Consider the following 17,583-nt stretch of genomic DNA (forward strand, 5'->3'; position numbering starts at 1 on the left):
TTAACACTTTCTCGGAGCTAGAACACAGTTCCTTCTGTCTTTGAACATAGTCTTCAGAAAACACAGAATCTGTTGTATGTGGGGGAAATAAACAAAAAAGAGTTGTAAATGCCACTTTCAAAGGTGCCTTTTTGCCCCAGGTTATGGGATTATTTACTCTTACAGAGCCTCCAGAACCCAGGGATGCTGTGTGTGTGTGGCTGTCTGTCTCAGAAAGGTGCATAAAAGAATACGTAAGAATAACATCTAGTGTTATCCCAAACTTCTTCACATTTAATGTCAGTTGTTCTAACATTAGATCATCGTTTACTTTGTTCTTGAAATTGATTCTTTTGAAAGAGAAGCTTATAAATTCCAGATGCATAATATGTGAAGTGAATTAAGAGGTTTTTTGGTGTGTTTTTTTTTTTTAAAAGAATACTGACAGTTTGTCCAAGAATAAGTTTGGCTTCAGGTTTGAAAAGAAAGTTCTAGATAGATGAAATTTCATTCTCTTCCAAATTCTTCTAAAACTACAGTGCAGAGGCTTTCATTACACATATTATTAACCCACAAGGCTAAAGGAAACAGGAGAGGAAACAACAACATTGTGGTAGCAAGAAAACAGATGGACGGTCGACAGCTAGCCGCAGTCCCCTAGGGAACCCTAAACACTAGCCCGGCAGCACAGAAAAGCCAAAACCTAAACCGAGAAGCAGCCTAATGTATATGCCCCAGAATCCTTGCACTGCTGGAAGGAGAACAAGTCAAGAAGGGCGGGGACTAAAATAAGGAAAATTGTTCCAAAACCATGTACGAAGCAGTTACATTTCTCCATCACCTCCCCAGCCGAGGCTTCCAGGCAATAGCCTCTCCCCCTCCCTGACAGAGAACTGGAGGCTTGTTCTCTGAAGGGGCATTGTGCCAGAGCTCTTCACAGAAAGTGGACCACCAGTAGGATGTGTATGTGTGCGTGCACACGCGCGTGCACACACGCACGCACGCACCCACGGGGAGAAGAGGAGGTGCGAGAAGGCCCAGGATCTGCCGTCAGCAAGCTGGGGACCCAGGAGAGCCTACGTGTCATTCCCACGTCCGCAGGCCTGACCCCCAGGGGAGCCCGTGGTGGTAAGTGACAGCTAGAGCTAACACCTGGAGGCCCAAAAAGAGCCAGGGGTGCAGTTCGAGTCCAGAGGTCAGAAAAGACCTGTGCCCAGCCCAGTCCGTCCCTCAGGAGGACTTCTCCTTACTCAGCCTTTTTTTCTGTCCAAACCTTGAGCAGATGAGATGCGACTCACTCCCATTAGGGAGCACCATCTGCCTTACTCAGTCTACCAGTTTAAATGTTAATCTCATTCAGAAACGTGCTCACAGATACACCTATTTGGCCAAATGTCTGGGGACTCTCTGGTGAAATCAAATTGACACACAAAATTAACTCCAGGAATATAGAAGGTCCTTGGACAGGAAGCTGCCAGGCACAGTTGAGGGCAAGGTACAGTCCGTGTGTACGAGGAGGTCACAGGCCCTCCTTGTTCCTTTGTGCAGCTCGGATGCTGGCACTCAAGCACGCCTTTTTCTCCCAGCAAGGACTTGGAAGAGTTTCTTCGGGAAACCTGACCAGTCCGACACTGGAAAGATGTTGGCATCAGACATGCCGGAATTAAACAGTCCAGCCCAGTCCCTCCATAGTAAGGCTCATTCTGACAAGCCCAGCCATCAGCTCAGAACCTTCAGCCAGTGTTTTAGTCCCAGCGTTCATCTCCAGGGGCGGCTGTAACAAAATATCATGGACTTGGTGGCTTACACACCAGAATGCATTTCTCACCATTCTGGAGTGTGAAGATCCAAGATCAAGATGCTGGCAGGGTTGGTTTCTGGTGAGACCCTCCTTCCTGCCTTATGGATGGCCTCCTTTTTGCTGTGTCTATCATGGCCTTTCCTCTCCTGAGTGCATAGAGGGAGAGAAAGGTCTCAGGTGTCTCTTCCCTTTCTAGTCCCATTACTGGATTTAAGGCCCCACTCTTACGACCTCGTTACCTTTAATTACCTCCTCCTCTTTTTTTTTTTTTAAGTTGGCTTTTACACTCATAATGTGGGGCTTGAACTCACCACCCTGAGATCGAATTGCATGCTCTAATTAATTAATTAATTACTTCCCCAAAGGCCCTATATATCCCTTTGAGAGTTAGGGCTTCATCATAGGAATTTGGGGAGAGAAGCAGTTTAATCTGTAACTGTCCTTACCCCCCCCTTCCTAAAAAATTATTGTTTGACCAATTGATTAGAGCAAGAGAGCACGAGCAGGGGCAAGAGCAGAGAGAGAGAGAATCTCCAGTAGACTGAGCACTGAGCACCGAGCCCAGCATGGGGCTTAGTCCCCCAACCTTGAGATCATGACCTGAGCTGAAACCAAGAGTCAGGTACCTAACTGACGGAGCCCCCCAGTCAGGGATCTGCAGATGTCTGAGCAAAGCCACCAACTAATAAGAAGGACAGGACCAAAACAGAGGAGTAGGAAGGGGTTGGGGGGGAGAAACAGGACTACTCAGGGAGAAGAAAAGTTTAGAAAAGTATATATCTTTGACATTTTCAGATGAATGCGAAAAGGTAATGTATTCACAGCACAAGATCAGGACATGTGGGAAAAAAAAAGAATAGAAGCAATACTTAGAGACTAAAAACGTACTAGGGAAATTTAAAGATTCAGAGGAGGTCATGAGATAGAGTAGAGAAAATCTACTTTTTAACCCCCCTCCTTCAACCGGTGCCTAGATCTGCTGGCTTTCTCCATCACAGGAGCCAAGCACCGTAAACTCCTTCCTTTCGTGTTTTATCTCAGAGCATTGTTGGACGCTCTCAGGCTATTAATGCGGCGATGTTGGACAAAAAGAAGTGAGGTAGAAAACAGAGGAGGAAGGGGAAGCAAAGGACCAGTGCCCGAGAGCCCGACACGCAAACAGTGGGAATCCAGGAAGAGTGGCCAGGGAAGGAAGAAGCTGTCGATGAACTAATTCAAGGGCATTTCCTATGACTGAGGGACATGACGGGCCGGACTGAAAGCGGTCACCCTAGATCCAGCATCATGGACAAGAAGAAATAAATGCACTTGAAGACGAGAGAGCTACATTCGAAGGACCAGGAATCAGAACGGCTTCAAATGTCTTAACAGTACGCGATTGACAAATGAGTGATGCCTTCTCGATTCTGGGGGGAAAAGAAGAAAAAGAACAAAGTACTTTCCATCTTGGGATTTAATATCCCACCAAAGCATCAGTCAGCACATTCCCTGCTCAGGAAACTTCATCAGAACAGGACAGGACGCTCAGCAGGAAGATGTCAGAGAAAGGAAGCTGAACATGATGCAGAGAGAACAGAGTCTCCAGGATGACGGTGAACGGAGCCGTTCATCGGAGCTCTGGAGCAGCCGGACTAAGTCAAAGCAGGCTTCAAAGCGCTGGGAGAAACTTCTTCAAGAAAATGAAAAGGATAAACATTTAGTGGGAATTACATTCTTGAGGAGTGATTTAGGTATGTGGAGGAGAATTTGAGGTTGAATTAGTGATACGCACATAGGCAAACAAATAGAAAATGAGTTGTTGTTTTTTTTTTCCTTAACTCCCAGGAAAATAAAATATACAGGAAAGAACATGTAATCGTAGCTATTAGAGAGCTGAATGGCATGTGTCTGATGTAGTTGTATTGGGAAGTGGAGGTGGGGAACAGGGTGATGGGGCGAGAAGGGAAGGCCATCTGCTTACGGGAAAGCCGGCGGAGAGTATCTAGTCCTAAACAATTCAGAATCCCCATGAAGACACAGTATTTAGCCATATGGTGACAAATACCAAAAGAATAAACTGAAAGAGCCGAAGGGGAGTGGTTTCTAAGGAAGCAGAGAGGGGCAAGGAAAGCTGGGAACTGTTGAGCAGGTTGACCCTTTTAGAATATTTACACGCGTCCCTGATTCTAGGAAACAACTAAAAAAAATAAGCAAATGCCTATTCAGCAGGGGGGGCAGGGGGGCTGGTTAGGATTAATGGAGTTACTGAAACCGAGCCACATAAACACCCAGAGGACCCCAAGACAAACCCCCAGCCATGCTCTCCAACCCGGAGGTGGGTTGTAGGTACACATAGTACGGAGAGCGAGGAAGATGTTGGCTCGAACAAGGACATAGAGCAACATCGCCGCATTGAGAGCCCGAGAGCGTCCAACAGTGCTCTGAGATAAAACACGAAAGGAAGGAATTCACGGTGCTTGGCTCCTGTGATGGAGAAAGCCAGCAGATCCAGGCACCGGTTGAAGGAGGGGGGTTAATTGCCGATCCAAATGCACGGAGCAGACATTCAGGAAATCTTTGAATACATGAGTGCCTGTCGTTAAAATACAGTTGGAAGCACTCGGAAAATAGAAAGGACTCTATAAATGTCCAAAAACTGTTTAGACTTTGGAACTGATGAAAGCTACTGTAAGCAGAACTCCTCTCTAACCCTCACGGCCCGGTAGTTGATTGAGTTTTTTCCAAGGTACTGTTGTCCTTTTGTAGCCCAAACATGCGTGTGTGCTAAGCCTATTGGCCTTTCTTAAAAACAGCAGCAGGGGCATCTGGGTGGCTCAGTCGGTTAAGCAACTGCCTACGGGCTCAGGTCATGATCTCAGGATCCTGGGATCGAGCCCTGCATCGGGCTCTCCGCTCACTGGAGAGTCTGCTTCTCCCTCCCCCAATCTCTCTCGCTTTTGTTCTCTCTCTCAAATAAATAAGATCTTAAAAAAAAAAAAGAAAAGAAAAAACAACAGAAAACCCTGTTAGGATCCTCTCCTAATGAAAGAGCAGAAAGCATAGGATACATGCAATAGGTAGATGGTGGGCCCTTTCACTTCTTAGCTCTCTGAAGAGGGGGGAAGACAGGGACTGGGGCAGGGCGAGGGGTGGTACCTGAGGCTGAGTGAACAGGCTTGCGTATACCCTGAGGGTGTGCTCAGGTGGTGGACACGCGGCTGCCTAAGGCTGGAGAGCCCGGCTGGGCTGACCGGACGGCACTGCTTTAACCCCTCCCTCCCCGCCGCCCCCAGAGCCTTGGTGGTGGACAGAGCCCCAGCACCCCGTTCCGCCTGTTTTCTCGTGACTTAAAATGGTCAGGCCAGTCATTTGGTACCTCCATCGTCCCGGCAGCTTTTCCCTGTTTGTGTGAAAACCTAATTGTAGGTTAATTTCATGAAAGCTGTTACACAACATGGATTATAAATAACAAGGGTTGTTTGGGGTGTTGAAATGGGCTCGAGGGAAACCTCATACTTCACGTTCCTGTGCCTTGCCCTTGTCCTCATTCCCTAAGGCCTCAGCCAACATCCCTGCCCCGGCACCGGCCCCGCGCATGCATACCTGTACCTTTCTCTCCTGTGGGCATGGTGCCAGTCTCAGAAATGTTCACCCCCCAGCTATCTGTGCAGTAACTTTGCTCCATGGGATAGAAAAGAGTCCCCAGTTTCTGAAGTGGTGTGAGGACGCGAGAAGGGAGCAGATGGAACTGTATATTAAATTGTCTGCTGGTCATCACATACAGGCTCTGTGATCATAAAGGCCAAAGATTTAAAAAAAAAAAAAAAAAAAAGGAAAATGTGTATGTTTAATATAGGGAACAAAAATCAGTCCATTTTTGACACAGAACTGAAGGAGGAGACAGGTCAAAAAGCCCAGCCACCCCTGAAATGAATTTTAGACTCTTACCAGTGTGATGGGGCAGAGAGAGAGATCGGTAGTAGCCTATCACTGATAGAAATGATTTTTTTTACAGTAGGTGCTAAATTAGATGTAGAAATTAGGCGAGTCATCGGCCCTCCGATGGCGTGTCTGACCTGCCAGCTGCCAGTCGTGGAATCATAATCAAAACGAGTTGTGGGCTTATCTGGAGATGCAGCAGTAACTGGCCCAGAACAATTGTCAGGCTTCTCTTCCAATGGGGTGACGCCGGGGGTTATGCGGGGTCACGAAGAAGATGCATTGGTCTTGATCAGTTTTTAGAACTGGGTAGCAGCTTATCTGTAGGTCAGAGAAATTTCTTTTCCTTCATTCTTTTTTCATCATTTCCCCCCTGGGAGCTTTGTGGATTAGCTTCTGGAAGCTGATATGAGGCTCAGCACGTTAATAGAGTTCGTGCAGACCCAGACGGCCCAACTCTGTATTTCGTGATGTTGGACTCCCAGGTGTGTCCGTCCGTGGGGAATGTTAGTAAAGGCCTGTTACCACCTCCCTGCAAATAAAAGGAAGAGAGACATTTGATGATAATACAGAAGTGCAGAGACCTCCAGGGCACTCGTTAGATAAACCCACCTTGTATGTGTTAGAGACACCTGTAAAATATTACCCTCCCCGAGTCACACCTCTAATCAGGCTTCCTATTTTTGCTTTTTGTTTGACTGAACGGTTTGTCCCTACTTAAAATAATTTACAGGTACCAGACATTATTAAGCAGGTAGGAAAGAGTTAAATAAAACCATTTGTCCCCAGCCTCTCCTTAATTTCAGATAACTTAGAACCTAGTAAAACTCTAAAGAAAAAAATACAGTGTAGTTCAGGGAAACCAATTTGTTGCTGAGTTGTGACGGTGGGAGGAGCTCCCAGAGTTTCAACACTGCAACTGCTAGTTCTTCAAAAGTATCCTCGTAAGAGAAGTGATCTTGTCATTTGTTAAAGGAATGCTTTAAATTTTAAAAATAACATGGAAACCTTTTCACAGGGGGGTAATCTTTATACCTATGAATTGGTGTACCAATACTAAAATTATGTGAAAGAACATTTAATAGGAATTAGATTAAAACCTATTTGCTTTGCTTTGTCAGACTACTTAGATCCCCAGTAAGATCGGTTCCATCAGAATACATGGCAAGGGGACCCAGACATCCGTATTATTTCGATCCACAGGCATTTCCACTGTGCAGCTGGAATCAGACACCAGTGATTTTTTTTTTAAAGATTTTACTTATTTATTGGACAGACAGAGACCACAAGTAGGCAGAGGCAGGCAGAGAGGGCCGGGGGGGGGGGGGAAGCAGGCGCCCTGCTGAGCAGAGAGCAGGATGCGGGGCTCGATCCCAGACCCTGAGATCATGACCTGATCTGAAGGCAGAGGCTTAACCCACTGAGCCACCCAGGCGCCCCCAGACACCAGTGATTTTGAGCAAGGGTTTGTAAGCTATCTGTAAAGGGCCAGGTAGTCCATGTGCTTGGCGTACAGGTCGCATGGTTTCTGACATAGCCCTTCTCCCGTGCCACCGAGCACAGAAGCAGCCATAGACAATGCTTGAGTGGTTGACCGTGTTCCCTAAGGGTTAGTGGGGATTTGAATTTCATGTCATTTTCACATGTCACCAGTACTCTTGTTCTTTGGAGGTTTTCTTCTTTTTTTTTTTTTTTTTTTGTTTCCCCAGCTACTTAAAATTATAAAAACAAATCACAGACTGTACAAAAATCAGTGGTCAGCTGAATTTTCCATCAGCTCTTGATTTGGACGGTGAAACGTGGACCCAGAGAGGCCAGGAAAGAAAGTAGTACTACAGTAATCCAGATAAGAAGTAAAATTAGCTCTCTTTTGTGGTCAGTTCGAAGGTCAGAGTGAGGATAAGTGATACTGAGTTGGTATTTATAGCAGCTCCCATTCTTGTGAGCTACCTTGAGCCCCAGAGTTCCCGTACAAAGGAACTTTGAATGAACTATTGTGTGGTAGGTAGTGCTTAGTACCCTTTGACTTTGTCTTTCTAACTTTACAGGGATTTGTTTTATGCTGAAAGGCTGTTTCTCTTCTAACTGCTTGTAATGGCTACTCATTTGGCAACACCTCCCAGGGGAGAATAGTCCTGTCTCCTTCCTTTCTCCGGTGCTGGGTCGTGCCTTTGTCACCCAAGAATGACCTTGCCTTGCAAACAAATGTTCTCTTTAGAAAATAAGGTGAACTTGATATAAGAAGATATGACTACTTAACGCTTTATATTATCAGCTGAATTAATGCAGAGTTCCCTGTTTATACTTTCCTCCAGCATTGGTAGCTCAGTCAAGGACCTCCAGGACAAACGGTGTCCCTGTGCCTCTAGCACACCCACAATGAAAACGACGCACTGATCACTGTACCTACAGTTCCACTAAGGTTATTTTAGAAACCGTAAAGCCAGAGATCAGTGGTACATTTCCACGTTTGCCTGGTTGGGGTTTTTTGAATACCATTAACAGTGGGTGAGCAGTCACTCGCCTCTTTGCTAACATCCACTCAGAGAATTCTGTTTTTCATGTCCTCTGACACATGCTTACATGGTGTGCCCCTTTGGAACTTCCATAGATTCCAAACACTAAAGAACCTGAAACTTTCATTGACTTTGCTGTAACTGGAGGCAGAGAAGGAAATTCAAGCGTACGGGCCAAATTGGCACCATTTTATGGTCATGTCCATTACCTTCCAGATCTTACTAGGACGGAAGAGGTGGAAAATGTGTATAGACTTAGAGCAACCGAATTTTCTTTATTTTCCCTTCTCTCCTCACAGTACCATTTCTCACCAAACACAAAAATATTACATGTATGCCTTCCTAAGGAAAAGCAGGTGACATTTTGAAGTTTGTCTGTTTTGCTGAGTATTTGAGGTATAGTAAGTATATTTCATATCACTGATTTCTTTGTTAAGTCATTTCTGAATTTTGAGTTTTCTTGTTTTAGATGCCAAGGACCTGTTCTTTCTTCTTTGATCTTGAATGATAATTACCCTCTTAGGGACACCAGCCGAACATGTCCAGTATCAAAGTGAGGTTGTGATTGAGTGCTGATAATGTCAAGTGCTTTTAATTAAGTTTCTGATTTTTTTTTTAAGATTTTTATTTATTTATTTATTTATTTGAGAGAGAGAGAGAGAGAGTGAGAGAGAGTATGAGAGGCGAGAAGGTCAGAGGGAGAAGCAGACTCCCCTTGGAGCTGGGAGCCTGATGCGGGACTCGATCCCGGGACTCCGGGACCGTGACCTGAGCCGAAGGCAGTTGCTTAACCAACCGAGCTACCCAGGCGCCCCAAAGTTTCTGGTGTTTTATGCATTGATAACAAAATAAAGTCCCAAGTCTATTCAGTTAGCTCTCCATTCATTTTTCAGAAGCGCTCACCAAGTAGGGAACTAAATACAGAACAGTAGCCTGTGCTCTGCAGCCAAAGCCCCAATGTGCCCCAGAGGAATTCCTGCACAGAGTTCATTTTTAAGTCAAGGAAGAGGCTGGAAAATAAGGCAAAGCTGCAGACATAATATGGAGATTAAGAATGAAAATGCTTGATGGCATTCAGAGCCCTGAACAGCAAAAGCTGAAGGACAGTGGGGATCCCACCCAGAAGGCAGAGGCTGGGAGAAACCTCCGGGATCCTGTATTGGCCAGTGCTTCTCCACTTTGGCCACACACTGGGAAACCCAAGAGCTTCTCAGTAAGACCCCTGTCTGCGTCCCACCATGCGCATTAGCTCAGCGCCACTGGGGATTCACACCAGAACACTGGTATACTCTAAAGGTTCCTTATTGGTTCCAACCACAATGAGGCTCGAGAACCCCTGGCCTGATTCACCTCCCTCATATGGCAAAGGAGGTCCAGAGCGGATTGCTTGCCCAAGGTCAGAGAGCTGTGATTTGCTGGAGTATTAACCTCAACCTTCTCTCGTCTTCTTGCCTCCTTTGTCCTGAAGGCTTGCCCTGTGATCGCATCCCCTCTCCTGCTTTCAGTTAGACCGGCAGGCTCATGACTCCCACATCGGTGGCCCCGTCTCTGCTCCAGCACCCTGTCCTTATCTGACTTCCTCTTGTTATCTCCCTGGTGCCTCATGGCCAGCCGCTCAAACGCATTCTCTTCAATCCTGAACTCCCCTCCCTAACCTCCTCCCCCTCAAGACTTACTTTTGCCTGGATTCCTTATACAGGACGCTTCTCTCCTGTTGGTTATCCGAGCCCCAGATCTTAGAGTCCCCACTGTTCTTCCCTGTCCTGTATGTACTCCTTACCTAATGAGTCGCCAAGCGCCATCTGTTCTGCCTCTGCTTTTTGTCGATCTAACCACCTCCTCTCCTCGCCCTAGCTGAATCTGAGATCGGATGTTGTCCTTTTCTCTAAAGCATGGCCACAACCTCTCACACTCAGCTTCTAGCCTCGCATGATTGTTCCATCCCTAACACCACGAGGAAGCACTTTTTGGACCACAAATGGGATCATTTGTCCCGTTCCTTACAGTATGTGCTCTAACCACTTAGGCATCTCTCTGTTTTCACACAGCTACTTCCTTCCTCCCTCTGGGCACCTACACCCAGCCTGCTTTCCTGCAGTTTATAAATGGCATCAACTGTCTATAGACCCAGTTCTTTAATTCTGCTTTTATCAAAAACTAAACTCTCTGGTATTTTCCCTTTTCAACCAAATGCTGTCATATCACAGGCTGAGTTGAATAAGCTCAGCATCGCCTACCCCTGACACTGGGAACCTGCCCCTGCAGGAAGTATAATCAAGATCCCAGGGCAAACATCAGACCTGCCTTATGGTCAGACCACAGTTTGGATAGTTAACACTAACCTTCTAAGGTTTCCTGGCTACTTCATTTCTTATCCTTGGCTTTAGTGCCTCAGTGCTTCTTGCTAAGCCCTCACTGCAGTCCTCCTAGTTCCTGACTAGTCTCACCAAGGACCCCTGAAGCCCTGAGTCATTTGTTTTTACCTTGTCACTTTGCTGTGTTGGCCCTTCTGCCTCAGGACGTGGCTCTCTGACTTCCCTGCTAAATGCCTGTCTCTGGCAAGTAGTAACAGACCAGTTCTTGCTCCCTGGTGTTTATTTCCTAGAATTTTGACTCTGGTCTCTTTGTGGAATTTGTTTAGAACCTAACCCTCCTAGACACCCCACCCCCATCATCGATTACCTTCTTGTCTTAAGGGCCCTTGCATGACACAAAGATAACCTGTTCAGAACCTGCATGCCCACTTAATGAGTTGTCTTGGCTTCTTATCTTTTCACTCTTACTTTCCACTGCTATTTGCTAGTCGATTGGTTAGCCATTTTCCAGGCTCCCTGCCAACAAGGGGGCAAGAAGAAATAAGTGACTTGAAACTCTCTTTTCCTATCATATCAGTTATACCTTTATATTTAACCTGTGTTAGTAGTTGCCCTAGAGTTTGCAGTATGCTGTTCCAATCAAACCAAGCAAAAAATAAAATAAAATAAATAAAAAAATAAAATCTCATGCAACAACTCAACTTTAGGGGTAGTGTGAGTACCTTAACACAATTTTTTTTTTTTTTAAGATTTCATTTATTTATTAGAGAGAGAGAGAGAGAGAGAGAGAGCACACAACCTGGCAGCAGGGGAGGTGCGGGTTGTATAGGGAGAGAGAAGCAGACTCCCTACCAAGCAGGGAGCCCAATACAGGGCTCAGTCCCAGGATGCTGGGATCATGACCAGAGCCACCAGGTGCCCTAATGACACAGTTATCTTAATGTCTTTCCCCAACCCTTAGCATCATTGTCATTCATTTCACATATACATAAACATGCATAATTGAATATATTTTTGCTGTTACTGTTTTGAATAAGCTGTTACCTGTTAGATCAATTAAAAAAAATAAAAATAAAACTTCTTTTACCTGCAGTTTATTCTTCTCTACTTATTCAGTGCTCTTCCTTCTGATCCAGATTTCTGACCTATATAATTTTCCTTCTCTCCAAAGAACTTCTTTTAATATTTCTTGCAAACAAGGTCTGGTGGAAATAAACTCCCTCAGTTGTTTCTCTGAGGAGTTTTTTATCTATTCATTTTGGAAGGCTAATTTTGCAGGGTACAGAATTCTGAGCTGGTGGGTTTTTTTCTCAACACTTTGAATATTTCTCTTTTTGCCGGCGTGGTTTCTGGGAAATTAGATGTGGTTCTTATCTTTGTTCCTCTATAGATAAGGAATTCCATCCCCCTTTGGTTTCTTTCAGGAATTTTTATCTTTGATTTACTATCATTTGAAAATAATATACCAAAGAATAGGTTTCTTTGGCATTTATTTTGCTTGGTGTTGTCTGAGCTTCCTAGATCTGTGGTTTGATGTCTGTCATTCATTTGGAGAAATTCTTAGTCATTACTGTTTCAACTATTTCATGTGGTTTTTTCTTCTTCTTCTGATGTCCCTATTATGCATATTTTATACCTTTTGTAGCGTCCCACAGTCCTTGGATTTTTTTTTTTTTAATTGTCTTTGCTCTCTCATCTTTTTGGTTTTTGAGGATTCTGTTGTTACAGTCTTAGAGATTCCTTCCTCAGCCACGTTCACTCTGCAACTTGGCCTATCACAGGCATTCTTCATTTACACTGTAGTATTCATCTCTAGGGTTTGGGGAGGTTCTTTCTTTGATTTCCATCTCTCTGCTTACATTTTTCATCTGTTCTTGCATACTGTCTATGTTATCCGTTAGAACCCTCAACATATTTTTAACTCCCAGTCTAAATTCCAGTATTCTGCCATGTCTGGTTCCGAAGCTTGGCCTGTCTCTTCAAATTGTGTTTTTGACTTTTGTATGTCTTGTAAATGTTCTTGACAGCTGGACATGATGTACTGGGTAAAAGGAACCAGTGCAAATAGGCCTTTAGTAATATGGTGAGGTTTAAGGACAGGAGAAGCATCTTAGAGTCCAATGATGAGATCTCAGTCTTTTAGTGACTCTGCCTCTGGACTATAAACAGGTTTTCTCAGTGTTTTTCCTCCCTCCTTGGGTGAAACAGGATGGCTTAGTGGACTGAAGTTGGGTATTTCCCTTGTCAGGTTAGCTAGTCTCTGATAATACCCCAGGAGATAAGACCCTGTTTAACTAGTTTCCCCCAGAGGGCAGGCCTTGTTGAAAACAGAGTACTCTGGTGTATTTCAAGGTGCCTCTTCTTACCCTTCCTGTGCCTGCAGCCACAGGGGGTTTTCCTCTGATATTTAGTATGAGAACCTCGTTGAGCTCTTGGAGGCAAATCTCAGGATATTATAGACCACCCACTCCTGCCTCATGACTGTATCATCCTGAAGTTCTTTTTTTTTCCTTCTTAAGATTATTTATTTATTTATTTATTTGACAGAGACAAAAATCACAAGTAGGCTGAAGTAGGCAGAGAAGCAGGCAGATAGAGAGGGAGAAGCAAGGCTCCCCGCTGAGCAGAGAGCCTGATGTGGGGCTCCATCTCAGGACCCTGGGATTGCGACCTGAGCCCAAGGCAGAGGCTTAACCCACTGAGCCACCCAGGTGCCCCCCCGTCCTGAAGTTCTTAACAGAGTTGTCTGCACTGAGCCTCCAGCAATCCCTCTGTTACCATTCCAGTTTTCTTGCTCATGCTTCAGATGCTCCAGAAGCCACATTCCCCATATTGACTTAGTGGTCTCCCCAGTCCTGGGGGCATCAGTGTTTTCCGTCTTTCCCTCCCTTCTGCATCCAAAAAAGAGTTGGTTTTTCAGTCTGTTCGCTTGTTACTTGTTAGGCCAGAGCGGTGTCTTCCAAGCACCTTACACGGGGAATTGGAAACAGGAAGTTAGTATATTGAAACTCAAACCTGCTCTTTCAGCTTCTTACCACAAAGTGTCCTGAAACATTTATATTGTATTATCTACAAGAGAGAATGACACAGAAAGCACTGGATTCTTTTGGGTTAAACTGGTGGATATTGTTACGATTTAATTGATTATATAACTTCACCTTCAAAATTCAGATTTTTCATTGCATGCTCTTTCAGATCTCACTCCTTGTATCCATTTGATAAAAATTGAAATGATTCCATTGTCTGGAAACCTGAACTGTTAAAAATGCTCCACTGGGGCCTTTAGTTTTGTTTGGTTTTGTCTGAAAAGGAGTTTAAACTTGGGTCTTAAAGGGGTCATCAGTGTTTTCTGTTCTCGGAGTGTGAAATATAAAAACAGTTTAGGAGACACCTCTGGGATGGAAATTCTCCAGAATCTCAAAGTTTGACCAGATTTTCAGACTGCCTCATCTTCTAGACCCAAGTATTCCCCACACAGACTCATCTCTGAGGCCTGTACCCCAGTGAGTACAGGGAAATGGACTCGAAGACCCTCATCTAGCTCCAAGGGAGATGTTTGTCATACTTACTGTACTTGGCCACCCTCGTTTCAAGTTCATCACACACCTTGTTCAACATGTTTACTTTTTAAACACTCAGAGAATTAATAGGTGGTTGCATGACTGAGATGTTTGTTTTAACAGGCTAAAAAGTGGGAGGTAGTTTATAGACACACACTATGATGCAATAGGAAAGTATCTAATTATTCCATTTTTGGCTCGGCTTTTAGCTTCAGTTAAAACTGCTGATAGCAAGGCTCAACAAGTTTTGTAGCCCAGGACTCTTAGCAGTGTCTGCCTATGAGAAACCGGCTCACTGGTGGTAACGGCCATTCCCTTGTACATGAAAGCTTCTCCTTGGCTTTGGCACTAAAATTTAGGAAAGAATTTCAGCATTTCTGTCATGCACGGTTCACAGTGTGAATGCGGAAGGCTCTGAAAGTGCTATATCTATGTCCGCATGCTCTGCAAACCAACTCATAATATTCTCTGCCTGAACATCGAATGCCCAAAAGTAAAACCCTGGTAGCAAGACAGCTAACGGATCTCTGGCCTGGTAGGTTCATTCTGATGTATTTGGGTATAGGTTCTGATTGGTTCTTGCACTGTCTTCATGCAGTGGAAGGAGAGAGGATTTTTGCTGGTTGTTCATTTGGTTTGGGGTCAGGGGACTATTGCCAGAAGTAGACATGATCCAAGATAGCGATTTGAGATCTGGGATGGCTAGCTCTTTCTGTAAAGGGCCAGAGAGTAAATACTTTAGGATTAACGGGCCATAGGATCTGTGTGGGAACCCCTCGACTCTGCTGTTCGAGCACAGAAGCGGTCATAGGTACACAGAAACAAATGCGTGTGGCTGGTGGCTGTGTCTCAGTAAAATGTTACTTACAAAAACAGGTGGAGGGCTAGATTGGCCTATGGACCACCCGTTGTCAAACCCTATTCTGGATCCCTGAACATATACCACTGAGCTGTATGATTCTGACCTCCCAGGAAAAACAGTTGTAGTTTCCAGTTAACCGAACTAACACATAGAACCTTCAGGATTCCCAGCCAAGACTTCCCCATATTTGTATATATTAAAATTGTTGTCAGAAAGAAGAGCATTGTTTTCCCTGGCTGGCTTCTTTTTGGTGCTCATCTGAATTGTGTTATTTATTCATCAGTTATACCCCACTTACTTCCCAAAATAATTTGAGGTAGCTTACAGTAAAAAGCATGTATAGGTTTTAGCTGTCAAAACAGAGATATAAAACCAAAACCACATGAAAATGTCACACCAAACAATCTCTGAATATTCCATTTCCACCCGCCAACTCAAGCAGGTAGCTCAGCCTTTTGGGGACGAACCAGTCTCTCAGACACCTCCTAAACTGAACATTGATATGCTCTGTGTTTTATCTTTCCTAGCATAATTTCCTTCCTGAAAAAATTTCACCCCATGTTTTATAGTGAGTCTTCTACCAAAGGAAATGTTCGTATCCGTCATTTTTCTTCTGATAGAAGTATAACCCAAGAACCCTTATACATCTAAGGGGGTACATGGAAATAAAAGAGAAAATCACAAGCTAAGGAAAACTTTGGTGAGCCCGTGACTAGTTCAGAACAGATTTTGGGGCCCCTGGAGAGTCAGGGGACGGTTCCCAGTCAGTCACAGGCTCATGCCTGTCCTCAGAGGGAAAAGAAGCCGTACGTTGCTTCAGCTTCAGGATGGTCAGAAGCCCACTTCCGAGGTGGACAGGGGAGGTGGGGGTTTGGGATGGCTGCAGGGAGGGGTGATGTTTAGTGGGTGACGTGGAAACAAAGCCAAGGGACTTGCAGCCCTGCCAGCTGGAATCGTTCTGAAATCGAAAAACCGGTCTACGGGGCAACAAGGGCGTACAGATGACTCTGATCTCAAATCCGAGCTAATGCGGGATTCAACTGCTTAGCCAAGTGGCTCCCAGTGGTCACGGAGAGCCCAAGGCCGGAGGGTCTGCTAGGATCCCTGGCACTGGGGAGGTGAGACAGATGTGCTCAGGCAGACACTGGAGTTTAAAAGGAGGAAATGCGGAAAGACTTCCCTAGGAAACCTGAATACCAGGCAAGGATCCATTCACAAGTGCAAACAGAAGCCGCTTGGCTACCTGGCAGTTGGATTAGCAACCGCGCAGGGGAGCCAGAAGCAAGAGAGGTTGGTAGTAGGGACAGGAGACCACGCTCGCACCAGCATTGCAAGGTGCAGTCGTGGGCTAACTCGACGACGTAGAAGAAATCAGTTCTGTAATGGGCACCTGGGAAGATGTTCGATCTCTGTTTTAAAGATGTCTCATCTGCTCAGTGAATTGAGAAATATCCTAACCTCTATATGGGAAAGAGAAATGAAGAATTTCCAACTTATGCGGCAGTCCCTTCTCTCGTTCACTCTTGCTCGGAAAGGCAAATCGGAGTAGGGTTTGGAGGGAGGAGGCCGTTCGCCGTTATCCGTCAAGGTGATCAGCATGCCGGGCTCTCTGACTCTGCGTCTGCACCAGTACAATGTATTGTTTCTGAGAAAAGTGCACACTGTCAAGCTGGCAAAGATGTTTGTGCCAAGATGATCATTTTGTGAAAAAATGGAAGTAAAAGGCTGAAAAAAATTTCCGATTGCAGAAGTTTTGGATTTCAGTACCCCATGTAAGGGATTGCAGATCTGGTTATACAGGTTTTTAAGTTTGGCAAGGATCAGTTGTGAAGTTGGAAAAAAACAGTTTGGGGACTGTATACAGAATGGTCCCCTTTCTTTGAAAGTAATGATTGTATGTGAAAATACATGCACGGAAGATCTAGAACCACAGGCAAAATTTCCCATGGTGGTTATGGTGAGTGGACAGGTCTCAGTCTACGAGAAAACAAGCTGCTTCTTCCTGTCGACCAGAAGAGAACCCCACCGCCCCCCTCCCACTGTCACAGACACTTAGGGGAGCAGGAGGTAGAGACCAGCCTTAAGTAGTGGATTCAGCTGGAGAAAACCATCTCATTAGCAGGAAAAGAGGCTTCTCTTTTCATCATCAAGTATGAGGCTTATGTCATCATTATAGATATGCCTGTCTAAGTCAGGTGAATTCGTTTATTCCATAAGCAAATAGCTTCGAGTGCTGCGTGAGAGATACCACGCGAGGCACTTGGGCTACACAGCAGAACAGAACAAAGGCAGCCTCACACAGAGGCCTGAGCTGTGACTAGGAAACCAGGGGAAGGTGTCCTGTTTCACTGGACGCACATAGGCGTCCAGGTCCCGGTAACAGCAGTTGGCATTACAGTGAAATCCAAGCATCTCAGTTTTTTTCCTCAGTGTAGTCTCTTCTGTTTAATCTCATGTGTTTGAAAATAGAGTTTCTGAGGATGATTACTGTTTCAACTCTGAAAACTCCAGGAAAAAGTCTCCTCACTGGTCTGTGACAATGAACCACAAAGCCATCAAGTGGCTATGATTTCTGATTGCAACCCCGTATCCCAGACTGGCACTGTAGTCCCTCACTCTGCACAAGGAAGAA

At 45.1% G+C, this 17,583-nt stretch overlaps 1 protein-coding gene across 3 annotated transcripts in view; it reads left to right on the plus strand.

Annotated features, from left to right (window-relative positions):
* The window catches only part of CDKAL1 (CDK5 regulatory subunit associated protein 1 like 1), a 634,401-nt gene that overhangs the window by 496,585 nt on the left and 120,233 nt on the right, over window positions 1-17,583 (plus strand). The window lies entirely within an intron of this gene.

The sequence above is a fragment of the Mustela nigripes genome, chromosome 5 (assembly GCF_022355385.1).
Source record: "Mustela nigripes isolate SB6536 chromosome 5, MUSNIG.SB6536, whole genome shotgun sequence".
Classification (NCBI taxonomy): domain Eukaryota; kingdom Metazoa; phylum Chordata; class Mammalia; order Carnivora; family Mustelidae; genus Mustela; species Mustela nigripes.